The sequence below is a fragment of the Pleurodeles waltl genome, chromosome 5 (genome assembly GCF_031143425.1).
Source record: "Pleurodeles waltl isolate 20211129_DDA chromosome 5, aPleWal1.hap1.20221129, whole genome shotgun sequence".
Taxonomy (NCBI): Eukaryota; Metazoa; Chordata; class Amphibia; order Caudata; family Salamandridae; genus Pleurodeles; species Pleurodeles waltl.
The window spans coordinates 1,144,993,416-1,145,005,743 of record NC_090444.1 but is presented as its reverse complement, the minus strand read 5'-3'; positions in this window follow the sequence as shown (position 1 = coordinate 1,145,005,743).

The window sequence follows — 12,328 nt, the reverse complement described above, 5'->3', positions numbered from 1 at the left end:
ATTGCAGTTTAGAACTACCATACAGCCTGCAGCGGCAGGCCTGAGAGAGGTTTTAAAATGGCTGATTTAATGGGTGGCACAAAGAGGGCTTTCATCCACTAGTAGCACTTAATTTATAGGCCCTGGGGTAAATGTAGCACTAGGGACTTACAAGTAAGTTAAATGTGCCAATTAAGTGTAGTCCAGTTTTATCATGTTTGAAGGAGAGAGCACACAGACTTCACCACTGGTTAGCAGGCAAAAAGTGCACAGTATCCTAAAAGCTGACAAAAACAGGGTCAGCAAAGAAAGGCAAAATCATGAGTAACCTTGCAGAAAGAGCCAAATTTAACAGCAAGCAAGGAGCATGTTCGGGTGAGTGGACTCATGCAAAATGAAGGCAAATTGTGACAAGGTCCCTACTCCATGGAAGCACCAAGGAAAAGTGCTGCAATGAACCCAAGAGATGCAACATGAGAACTGTGATGTTCACAGTTAGAGAGCTGAGATGGCCTTGGATGTGCCAACAAATGGTGACAGAACATGACAGACTAGAAAATACTTGCCGGAGGAAACAGCCTGAAAGCCATGCTGACAAGAAAGTCCCTCAATGGTTTCTGAGACCAAAAGGCCCATCTCGTGTGAATCCCATTTTGCTTGGAAGAGAAATTCACCTTGCCTTCCCTACTATAAGAAAAGAGACCACTACACCACACATGAAAAGGTAAGCAAGAGGTAAGTGCATCCACTTCCAGGCAACAGGTCAGGCAACATGCAAGTTATGGGGGTCATTCTAATTCTGGCGGGCGACGGAGGCCGCCCGCCAGAATTCCGCCCCCATAATACCGCTCCGCGGTCAGAAGACCGCGGAGGGTATTATGAGTTTTTCCCTGGGCTGGCGGGCGGTCTCCAAAAGACCGCCCGCCAGCCCAGGGAAAAACTCCCTTCCCACGAGGATGCCGGCTCGTAATCGAGCCGGCGGAGTGGGAAGGTGCGACGGGTGCAGTAGCACCCGTCGCGTATTTCAGTGTCTGCAAGGCAGACACTGAAATACCTTGCGGGGCCCTCTTACGGGGGCCCCTGCCGTGCCCATGCCATTGGCATGAGCACGGCAGGGGCCCCCAGGGGCCCCGCGACCCCCCCCTACCGCCATCCTGTTCATGGCGGCTTTCCCGCCATGAACAGGATGGCGGTAGGGGGGGTCAGAATCCCCCATGGCGGCGCAGCAAGCTGCGCCGCCAGCGGGGATTCTGAGGGCAGCGGTAAACCGGCGGGAGACCGCCGGTTTACCCTTTCTGACCGCGGCCAAAGCGCCGCGGTCAGAATGCCCTGAAGGGCACCGCCGGTCTGTCGGCGGTACTCCCGCCGACCCTCGCCCCGGCGGTCGAAGACCGCCGGGGTTAGAATCAGGGCCAATGTGTCTTAATGCCTTTATGCAAGCAAACGACACCTCCCCTTACAGCTTATACAAACAGCAGAAGTTCAATAGACAGGACCTAAATATTCCTCTCACATATTAGTATTATGATCCCTCAAGAAGAAGCAGGTGTGACACCATGGCCACATACAAAGCGACCCTCTGAAACTCCTCACTGCAAACCTGTAGATGTAAACAATAGCAAACCATACCAAATACCAGTTTTATTGGGCTGATTGTTTAATTGCCAGTTTAGTGACTTTTAACCATCAGCATAGGGATTAATTTTGCATCCTTTCAGAATAATATCCCAAGAGGAGCCTGCAGGAAATTAACAGGTCACTGAGCCTACATTCTGCACCACATACCTTTTAACCCTTGCCTCTGTGTGCATTCAGCTCCAGGGTGCAATATCATCCTTGGGGCATATGTGAAGGCACCCAACCAACTTCCAGTTTCTGTGTGTAGCTAACTTCAGATGTTGTGATACATATGTGTCCTTGGTGGGGCACCTATTCTGGTTTGTTGACAGCTGCTTGGGACTAGTAATCATCCAGTGTAACAAAAGACTCAGTTGCAGGCACTTGATTTGGACTTCTGAAATCAAGAGCAGATTTTCAGTTTTAAATGGAAGGACTTCATTTGCTACAGTATTGTCAGATAAGGCGTGTTGAACTTTAAATGTGAAGATCATAAGGTAAACATGACAGCCAGTTTGTACGTTAACAATGTCCTTTTTTTAGTTATATCTTTGTAATTTGTTATGGACATATGAGTCTCTAGGCAGAACCTATATCCTCAGCTGAAGTTAAAAGGGGTGTAAACCCAAGCAAAACTTCCTGGGGTTCCACAGGGAGGATGTATTCCAGCCTCTCACTCCAGAATGAACTTCTCTTCAATGAAAGGAGCACCTGGTGTGCTTCACATTATTCATATGTGCATGTATATGGTGAATAGCTACTGCAAAATGCTGTGGTCATTCAGGTCTTAATTATACGTCACCATCATTAGCACATGCTTCTTTCTGAAATCCGGTCACAGCCAGAGCAGGCACACAGTACTCTGTTCCTTAGAACTAGATCTGTGCTATATTCGAGGGCACAGATGGAATTCTAAGAAGCTTATGAGGAGATATGGCCTTATGTTCCAGCACAATGTCGGAACAAGTGATTGAGTCATGCTTATTTTGAAGTATTATATTTGATTCTGGAGTCCAGTTCACAAATGAGTAAAACATGTCTTTTAACCCAGAAGGACACCTTTTACCTAAAAAAAATGGTTATGGTTACCTGAATAATGATACTCGTTTTATCGGCTGTGGGAAGATGAAAGGCTCAGTAAACCTGCCAGGATTCGAACCTGTGACCACGCGGACGCATCAGTAATAGGCCTGAGTGAAATTGTAATCATGCCAGAGTAATCAGAGTAATTTCATTAATTACACATTACTCTTGTGATGTGAAATTATTGAAATTTTGACATTTCGCCAGTTTGAGTAATTGAGATTAATCTGGGGCAAAAATCCTACCAAGAGAACAAGAACAACAAACTAAGATAGAGTGACCAGCTGCTGGCTACTGCGGTTCGAGTCCTGTGGCATTTGGTGCTATTTTCTTAGCACAAAATGCCTCCTCAGGCCCATTTTGAGCAGAGGGTGCAGTTTGCATTGAGAAATAGTTCTAAATGCTGCATTACGCTTCTCTCACATTTTCATGTAATTTTGCGTAATTACGAGTACTTAGCTAAAGAAAATGACGCCAGTCATACCCACCCCTAATCATTAATCATGATTGTGCCTCACTGATCTTCCAGAAGTGCGAACATTCAGAAACAGCCCCATTGCATCTGGCCCTTCTACGTAATCATTCATTCCAATCTGGATCTCAAATCAGATTGTTGTACCATTGGGCATCTCTTTATAACTACCGACATGCCGCAACAGTGTAACATTTTGACAGTTTTAATATATAGTCTTATTATTCAGTTAGCTCCACGATTGTTTAGTTGGAAAGGAGACTTTTTTAATCAGTTTCTCAGAACAACAAATAGCACCTCGGGATGAACCATATGTGGAAGGACAAATTGCAGAAACGTGCAAGGGTTGTTTTAGGAAAACGTGTTGGATATGTGGAGTGAACAAACATTCCAGCCACTTCCCGTTCGCTCCCCGAGCCCCTGGATGCCACCCGACACGGCGCTGCATTCCGCGCACATGCCGCCACATAGCAGGGATGCTGCTGCGTTCATTGGCACCTGCCAGCAGTCATTTGCTCGCATTCGCCCCATTCTCTCCCCTTCCCTCCTGCTGCTCCTACTCGGACCCTCGCCTCCATAGTACGCATAGGCTGTCTGTCACAGAGCCTCATTCCTAGAGCAATAGGCCCTGATTTATACCTTTTTTGCACTGCATTAGCGTCATGTTTTGACGCAAAAGCGGCGCAAATTTACAAAATACAGTTGTATTTTGTAAGTTTGCGGCCCCTTTTGGGTCAAAACATGACGCTAATGCGGCGCACAAAAAGTATAAATCAGTGCCTCAGTCTGTGAGTTGTCAAGGGCTGCTGCTCATCCTAGAGTGGGGCAGTCTTCGTGTGACTGCGAAGCGCGCCCCTCCCCATCCTAGAATGTGCTCACGTGCTCAGCACAGAAGTGGTCAGTGCCAAGCAAAGTTTTATGTCTAGTATGTAGACGATGACATAGCTGTAGAGTGCCTTCACCTTAATCAACTCCCTTCCCCAAACTCCAAGGATAACTAACTTAACAATACCCAACTACCTGTGCTGGTATTTCTGTTTGCAAAATGACACATAGCGAAGCCCAGTTTTCATTCTTCGTGCGCATTGCATACATGATGCACATAACCCTTTCTATCTTGCTCCTATCATATCACCTCTAACGTCAAAGCCAGGCTGGGGTCTGTCTTTTCCAATCTTGCTATCACATGCCTCCACTTCTTGTCCCACATATCAGCGTCAGCAATTCTGGGCCAACTTAGATTACCTATTCTGCTACAGCATTGAAGGCAAACAAAATGCTTGAAGTGGGGAGCTGACTGGGGCTGCGGGGACCTTGGGGTTCTCCTGCGGTCCCCAACAACAGAATAGTGGGTGGCCTGGTTGGGCCTAGGGCACCCACCTTCAAAGGTGCTGGGTCCTGGAGTATGGTGCCCCTAGGGCTGAAATCAGCCCACGGAGGTGGGTCGCATGCCATCCTTCCCCTAATAATAACACTAGACCCTGTCCCCACACCCTAAACATAACGTCAAGCTCCAGAAGATGGCGTCCCCAGGGCCACAATCAGCCTGGGGAGTGGGCTGCATGCCACCTTTCCCTAAACATAATGCAAGGCCTCAGAGAATAGGGTCCCTGGTGCCAAACTCATCCCAGAAAGGGGGCTGTGTGCTCTCTCACCCTACAAATCCCACCTGGCCACAGAGGATGGGGTCCTTGAGTCCGAAATCAGCCTGGGGAGGACGGCATTTGCGGCCCCCCCTTTACTTAAAGAAGTAGCCCTGAGGGATTCGGGTCTCCAGAGTCTAAGAAGGCTTGGGGAGGGGGCATCATTGTCTCCTCCCCTTTATTCAAATAAGTGGTCCCAGGGAAGGGGGTCCCGGTGCTGATAAAGGCTTAGGGAAGGAAGCCATATGGCCCTACTCCTCCAAAAAAAAAATCATAGCCCTGGGGGATGAGTTCCGGAATGCTTAAAGAGGCTTGGGGAGAAGGATTTGCACAGCCCCTCCACTTTTTTAGATATATGTATGGCCTAGGGGGATGGGTGCCAGGGCCTAAAGAGGCTCAGGAACGGTGCCCTACGGCCACTTTCCCATACATTTAAATAGGTGGCCAGGTGGATTAGTGCCACAAGGGCCAAGAACGGCTTAGGGAGGGGGATGCATGGCCCCCTTTCCCTTTATATTTAGAAATTACCCTGGGTGATGGGGTCCCAAGGGCCTAACAAAGCTCAGGCCCCACTCACCTTTAATTGAAAAATAAATGTCCCTGGAGGATGGGTCCCCATTGCAAATGGTCAAATTTACCAGTTAAATTAACCACCACTAACTATAACTTGTGTCTCAGCCATACACTGCTTATGACCTCACATATTACATCACTCATGACACGTTCTATGGCTTCATTTATGACATCTCTGATGACCTCTCATTACATAATTGATAACAAAACTGATGACATAATCGAACAAGCATGTTACTCTGATTTATATTTTACATAGTGGTGCATAACTGATTTAGTACTTCTTTACAAAACACATGTGCTCCTAATACATCATATCTGTGCACAGGTTTTGAACATGTTATAAATGCTTGAAGTTGACAGTTGACAACTTGTGTTTAGTGTGTTCTCCAGAAGTGTTTAGGCTTTGAAAAAAAAAAAGTGTGGCACAGGACAAAGATTCTACATACAACATATACGGTGTTGTAAGCAGACCTGAGTTATTAGACATAGGGGGTCATTTTGACCTCGGCGGTCTTTTTTAAAGACCGCCGAGGGACCGCCGTGCGGAAGACCGCCATTGGTGGCGGTTTGCCGCTCGGCCTGTTATGACCGTTGGCAGCTCTCCGTCCTTTTACGGACGGAGAGCCGCCAACAGCCATACTGGCGGGAGGCGGGGAAGTGGCAGTTGCTCCACCTCCACCGCCACGCCAACAGAACACTGCCCAGCGAATCACGTCCTGTGATTCGCCGTGGCGGTGTTCTGTTGGCGTTGTGGTGTCGTCGGAGCTGCCCCCATGGCTCCCGTCCCCTCCCGGAGGATCATCGGACCAGGTAAGTCGATCGTCCGTGAGGGGAGGGGGGTGAGGGGTGTTGTGTGTTGTGTGGGTGCATGGGGGTGTGCGTGTGTGTATGTAGAGGGGGGGTGTGAGTGCGTGTATGCCTGCGGGGGTGTTGTGTGTATGGGAATGAGTGCGTGTATGTCTGTGGGTATGTCTGCATGGCTGTGTGCGTGTATGTTTGAATGTGGGTGTACGTGTATGACTGTGTGTGTGGATGTAGGCATGTATGTCGGCATGTGTGCGTGTAAGTATGTAGGTGGTGCGGGTATGGGTGAAGTGATGTTGGGGGTCGGGGTGGGGAGGGGGGCCCTGCCACCTTTGGGGGGTGGCAGGGGTGGTGGGGGGGTAGGGGAGGGAGTCGGTGTGGGGGTGAGGGGTGGGGGAGACCCCTATCAGTGCCAGGGAAGGAATTCCCTGGCACTGATAGTGCTTACCGCCATGGATTTCATGGCGGTTCAAACCGTTGAAAATCTACGGCGGTAAGCCGGGTCCAAATACTGCCGGCGGTATAGTGACGGCCGCCGGGCTGGAGACCCAGGTCTCCAGCCCAGCGGTTGTCTCCGCCCTGGCGGGCGGAACGGAGAACCGGCGGATGACCATGGCGGTAACCGCCATGGTCATAATTCCACAAAGTAAGACCGCCAGCCTGTTGGCGGTCTTATCGCCGGTTCTCCGCCTTCCGCCAGGGTTGTAATGACCCCCATAATGTCTAAGCATAACACTTTTTACATAATATAGAAAACTGGGTGACCAGGTATTAAACTATCTATCTACATATCCTTCTTTTGCATTTTGAATATTGTGTACCTGTGAGGTTTTCAACACAGTATTAAGGCTGCAGGTAGTATAATCTTTAGCATCTTCAGGCATTGCTTATTTTAAGCGAATAGTGTCTTTCAAGTGCCGCATAGAGTGTACACTGTTTGTTCTCTGTAGATACTTTTTAATACTCTGTAGTTTATTTCTCATGAAAGTTATACTGCCAAAAAGTTAACTCTCTACATAGAGTGAATACTATTTACAGTATCAACGTTTCTACGCATATCAACTTTATTTGTCATTGTAGGTCCAGTGATTGTCAGGAATTTGATATAGACAAAAGCTGTCTGTACTAGGGCATTTGTTTTGGAACAGACGTTCAGTGTTTTTAGGAACAGTTGTAAACAGAATGAACACCATATGCAAAGAGGGTTTCTTTTATATCTATGGTAGATTGTTAATGTGAACTATGCTACCCGTGAAGTGTATGGTATAGAGTCAATATAGTGATAACCTATGGTTTCTCCACCCAAGGGAGTTGACTGTGATGGCATTAATGATGCATCGTATTCTTCTGAGCTATTGTGTGCTTTGTTTCAGAGCTGTAATATTATATGTGTTTATAGAGCAATGTGTACAAAGGAAGCTTGGATGATGTTGTCAGTGATATAAATGATGTCATAAAACAGTCAAAGGTGATGTCATCTGTGAGGCAATAGGCAGTGCATGACGGGATTGCAAATAATAGTTAGCGCTGCTAACTCTAACTGGTGGATTACTGTGTTTTTTTAGTTCAAAACTTAAATGTTATCACTGATATATTCACCTAAATATAATGTTACTTTAACCTTTGTTTTTTTCAGTGAATATAAATATATCTCTATATATATTCACTTTAAAAAACAAAGGTTACAGGGACATTATAGTTAGGCTCACAGTTTAAATGAAGAAACCCATAGAAATTCACCTGTTATAATTAGAGTTATCTCAAGTAACTGTCCTAAGGGTAACTATAACTCGCGCCCCTGCCATGCACAGTTTTTTCGTCAAAAGTTTTACTACAAATATTACATTGATATTATCAATGATGTTATCAAAGATGTCATGAGTGCTGTAATTTGCAGGGTAATTAGCAGTGCATGGCGAGGGCGAGAGTTATATTTACCTTAGGGCGAGAATTATAGTTACTTGAGATAACTCTAACTATAACAAGTGCATTTCTATGGTTTTGCATGTTTAAAATTTGAGTCTAACTATAATGTTCCTGTAAACTTTGTGTTTTTAGGTGAATTTCTATGTTTTTTAAATTCTATTTCCTAACTATAATGTCCTTGTAACCTTTGTTATTTTCAGTGAAATTGTATAGTTTCTTTAACGTATAGTAATTTTCACTGGGTGTGCGTGGTGAAGGTAGGCTGCAGACCCTGGCCTGTGGCCAGGCCCTGTGGCCAATCCTCTATAACAACCCAACCTTGAGCCAAGCACGACCGTAGAACGTGTGAGGTGGGGCTGTCCGCAGGACCTGCCCTATATGTACATAGGCAAGTAAAAAACGCTTTTAGAATAGAAACGTGATTGTACCTTTAGCAACCTAGTGGCGACCGCCACTAGGTTTTATATATATATATATATATATATATATATATATATATATATATATATATATATATATACTGTATATATATATATATATATAAGCATTTTGTAACTTGCCTATATCTTTGGTAGCATTTGACAAATCTACACAAAACTTTCTAAAAAAAATCTGACAGTACTGTCAGCTGCTGCCTAGAAAGTTTCGGGGTGATCCGTCGATGGGGGGCGAGAAACAAAGAGGGGTCCCAAAACACATTTTCCCCATTAATTTTTCCATAGGGATTTTGAATGGTGAGAGCTCAAAAACTACTGGACGTAATTACACCAAATTTGGCAGAAGGTAGGTCCTGGTCTAGAAAGAGTGCTGTTTTGTTTTGGTGTAATGCCGTTCAGTAGTTTTTGAGAAATTAAGGGGAAACAAATTTGTATATCTAGGGACGTGAAGGATGCGCGACCCCAAACAATCTTGTGCTGAGATCTGATTGGATGATAACACTTCAACAACAGAAGCTGTTGAAGTGTTGTCAGCCATCTTGGGACTCGGCTTCAGCCAAGCCCCCAAAATAAAAGTTTTAAAAAAACAAAAGGGGACAGGGTATGAACACCCTGACCTCTTAGCTCTGGTGGAGGGGTCCCAAAGGGACTTAAACTACACACATTTCAGAAATGATAGAGATTCTACAGCTATAGTTATAACTCACAGTTCTAATTTCTGCCTCAGTCAAACCTTGATATAACTCACTGTTACACCTAGCATCCTTGGCATGGATTTCCCTGACTTTTTGCCTTCTGACCTCCTGTTTTTCGGATTTCATTTTTGCTGGCTTTAGAATTCTAGTGCTTCAGGATTCTTTGGCTGATCAGTGTTAAAGTGCAGGTGCTCTGTACTCTAAACATAGTAACATTGGCTTATCCACAATTGACATATTTAATTTACTTGTACATATCTAGTAAAGTGCATTATATGTGCCCAGGGCCTGTAAATCAAATACTACTAGTGGGCCTGCAGCACTGGTTGTGCCACCCACTACAGTAGACTTTTAAACCTGTCTCAGGCGTGCCATTGCAGAGCCTGTGTCTGAAGTCTTAAACTGCCATTTCAACCTGGCAAGTGCACCCACTTGTCAGACTCAAACCTTCCTTTTTATTAAACATAAGTCACCCCTAGGTTAGGCCCTGGCTAGCCCCAAGGGAAGGGTGCAATGTATGTAAAAAGTTGGACATGTACTTATAAGTTTAACATGTCCGGGTAGTGAAAAACTATTACATTTGATTTTCACTACTACTGCAAGGCTTATCTCCCTCGTAGGTTAACATTGGGATTGCCTTAAACATCTCTGAAGTGTAATTTCCAATTGGGACAAGATAGACGTGGGGTTTGGTGTCTCTGGACTCACAATTTAAAAATGGTGAAGTGGGATTTTAAATTGTAAGTCCGAAAATGGCACTTTTAGAAAGTTGGCATTTTCTTACTTTAACTACTCTGTGCCTCTGTCTGTCTCAGAATACACATCTAGGGTGGATGATGGCTGGGCTTTGTGTATTCGCTCTAGATAGTTACACAGAAAAGAAGCTTGGGTGTGACACTTGCATCCTGATAGTCCATCACCAGGCTGATGGGTCTTCCTGGGCTAGTTGGGTGGGAGGAGCTAACACACCTAACTAGGGCTGACCCTCTCCTCACACAAAGGGCTGCATAACCCATGTGGAGTGTCTGGAGCCAGGGAAGGAAGAGCAGGGAACTTGTGATCTTCAAAGGCCTCTTTAAAGTCTCCCCGACTTCAAAGGCACATTTGGGTACTACTACTGCTCCCCAAACCTCACCATATGGTAGGAATCAAGGACATTCTGCCAGGAAGAAGGACTATTGTGCTGCAAGGAGGGTCTGCCACTTTGCTACTTGCTTTGCTGTGTTGGCCTGCTGCTTCTTTCCTGGACTGAGAAGGACTGGACTTGTTCTCTACACCCTTGAGCCCAGGATTCATCAAGGGCTTGTTGGCTTGCCCCTTGTCCTCCTGCAGTCTCATGGACATCAAAGACTGCCTGCAACTCTCCTGGTGCTGCTGGACTCTGTCATCTGTGAGTCGTAACCTTTTCTGAGGTACCCCACTCCAATCTTGGGCCTCAGAAGTGGGTTTCTGCAGCTTTTGCCATCTCAGCATCAACGGATTGGGTACTTTGTTCCAACCAGAGGCGACGCATCTCCCCTACGACCTCAACGCAGTGGTTACTCAACAGCATTGCTTCGAAGCCCGTCACAGCTCTACATTGTCAGAGAGTGTACTCGACATTGACAGCAGCAGACTCACAGTCTATGCGGCACAACGATGATGCTCAGCGCAGCTCAATGTTAACGCTTTGCATTCCCTTCAGCGGAGCTTGACAGTGACTCCCTTTGCACTGCTCGATTGTGATGCTGTGGACTCTCGATGATGAGAAAAGCTCCATCCAAGGTATTTTGTTCAGCAGACCCTGCAAGGGTTTTGTAGCCGGCCTACCCTCCTTCACGGTGGGCCTGACCTTCGGATTTGCACCGGCCCCTCGCAACCTCAAGTAACCTTTTGACCGCTAGTAACTTCGAAGCACTGTTTTAACGTGCAGGGGCATATTTATACTTGTTTTGCACCGAATTTGAGTAATTTTTTTTAACGCAAATTCTGTGCAAAACTAACTCCATATATATACTAATTTATGGAGTTAAAGTCATTTTTGGGACGTGGAAACCTACTTTGCGTCAATGAGATGCAAAGTAGGCGTTCCCGTGCAAAGAAATCACTCTGTGGCCTTAGCGCCATATTTATCTCCCCTGTGCTAAAATCACGCACGGGAGGGAGGAGGGGTCAAAAATGGTGCAAAGCCTGGGTCAGGGCAGGCGTTAGGGGACTTGTGGGCCTATTTCCATAGTGGAACACCATGGAATAAGCACACAGGTGCCCTCCCCAGGCCCCAGGGACACCCACACCAGAGGGACAGCGGAGGATGGGGTAAGTACAGGTAAGTATTTTTTTTTTAAAGTGCCATTGGGGGCCCTGAAATGGGCCCCCTTACATGGCACTGAGTGTAATGGCCATGCCCAGCGGACCCTAGTTCCCTCTGCTGGCTATTGGGGTGGTGGGCATGATTCCTGTCTTTTCTAAGACAGGAGTCATGTGGTATGGATTGTTTTGCGTCAGAAAAATTGTTTTATTACTTTATATATTTCAAAAATAAGTTTATAGTGTACCGCAGTAGTACCTAGAAAGTACTGCGGTAATTACAAAGATAAAAAAAAAGAAACATGGTAAAATTAATAAAATGCACTTTACTACACTATAGCCCTCATTCTGACCCTGGCGGTCGGCGGAGAGACGGCGGTCGGACCGCGAACAGACCGGCGGTATTAAAAATGGCATTCTGACCGCGGCGGTCCCCGCCGCGACCGACCGCTACTTCTCCACTCCGACCGCCACGGCGGTCATGACCGCGGGGCTGGAGTTTGCGCACTCCGGCCCGGCGGTCGTCCCAAGACCGCCAAGGGTATTATGACCCTGCCTACCGCCGCGGTTTCTTGCGGGCGGGAACCGCCGTGCGAACCATGGCGGTAAGCACTATCGGGGCCAGGGAATTCCTTCCCTGGCACTGATAGGGGTCTCCCCCACCCCCCACTACCCACCCGAGTCCTCCCCCCACACCCTCCACCCCCCTGCCACCCCCCAGAGTTGGTACGAACCCCCTCCCCACCCCCACCCCGACATGCACATACATGTACCCCGACATGCACACACCCCCAACATGCACATATACAC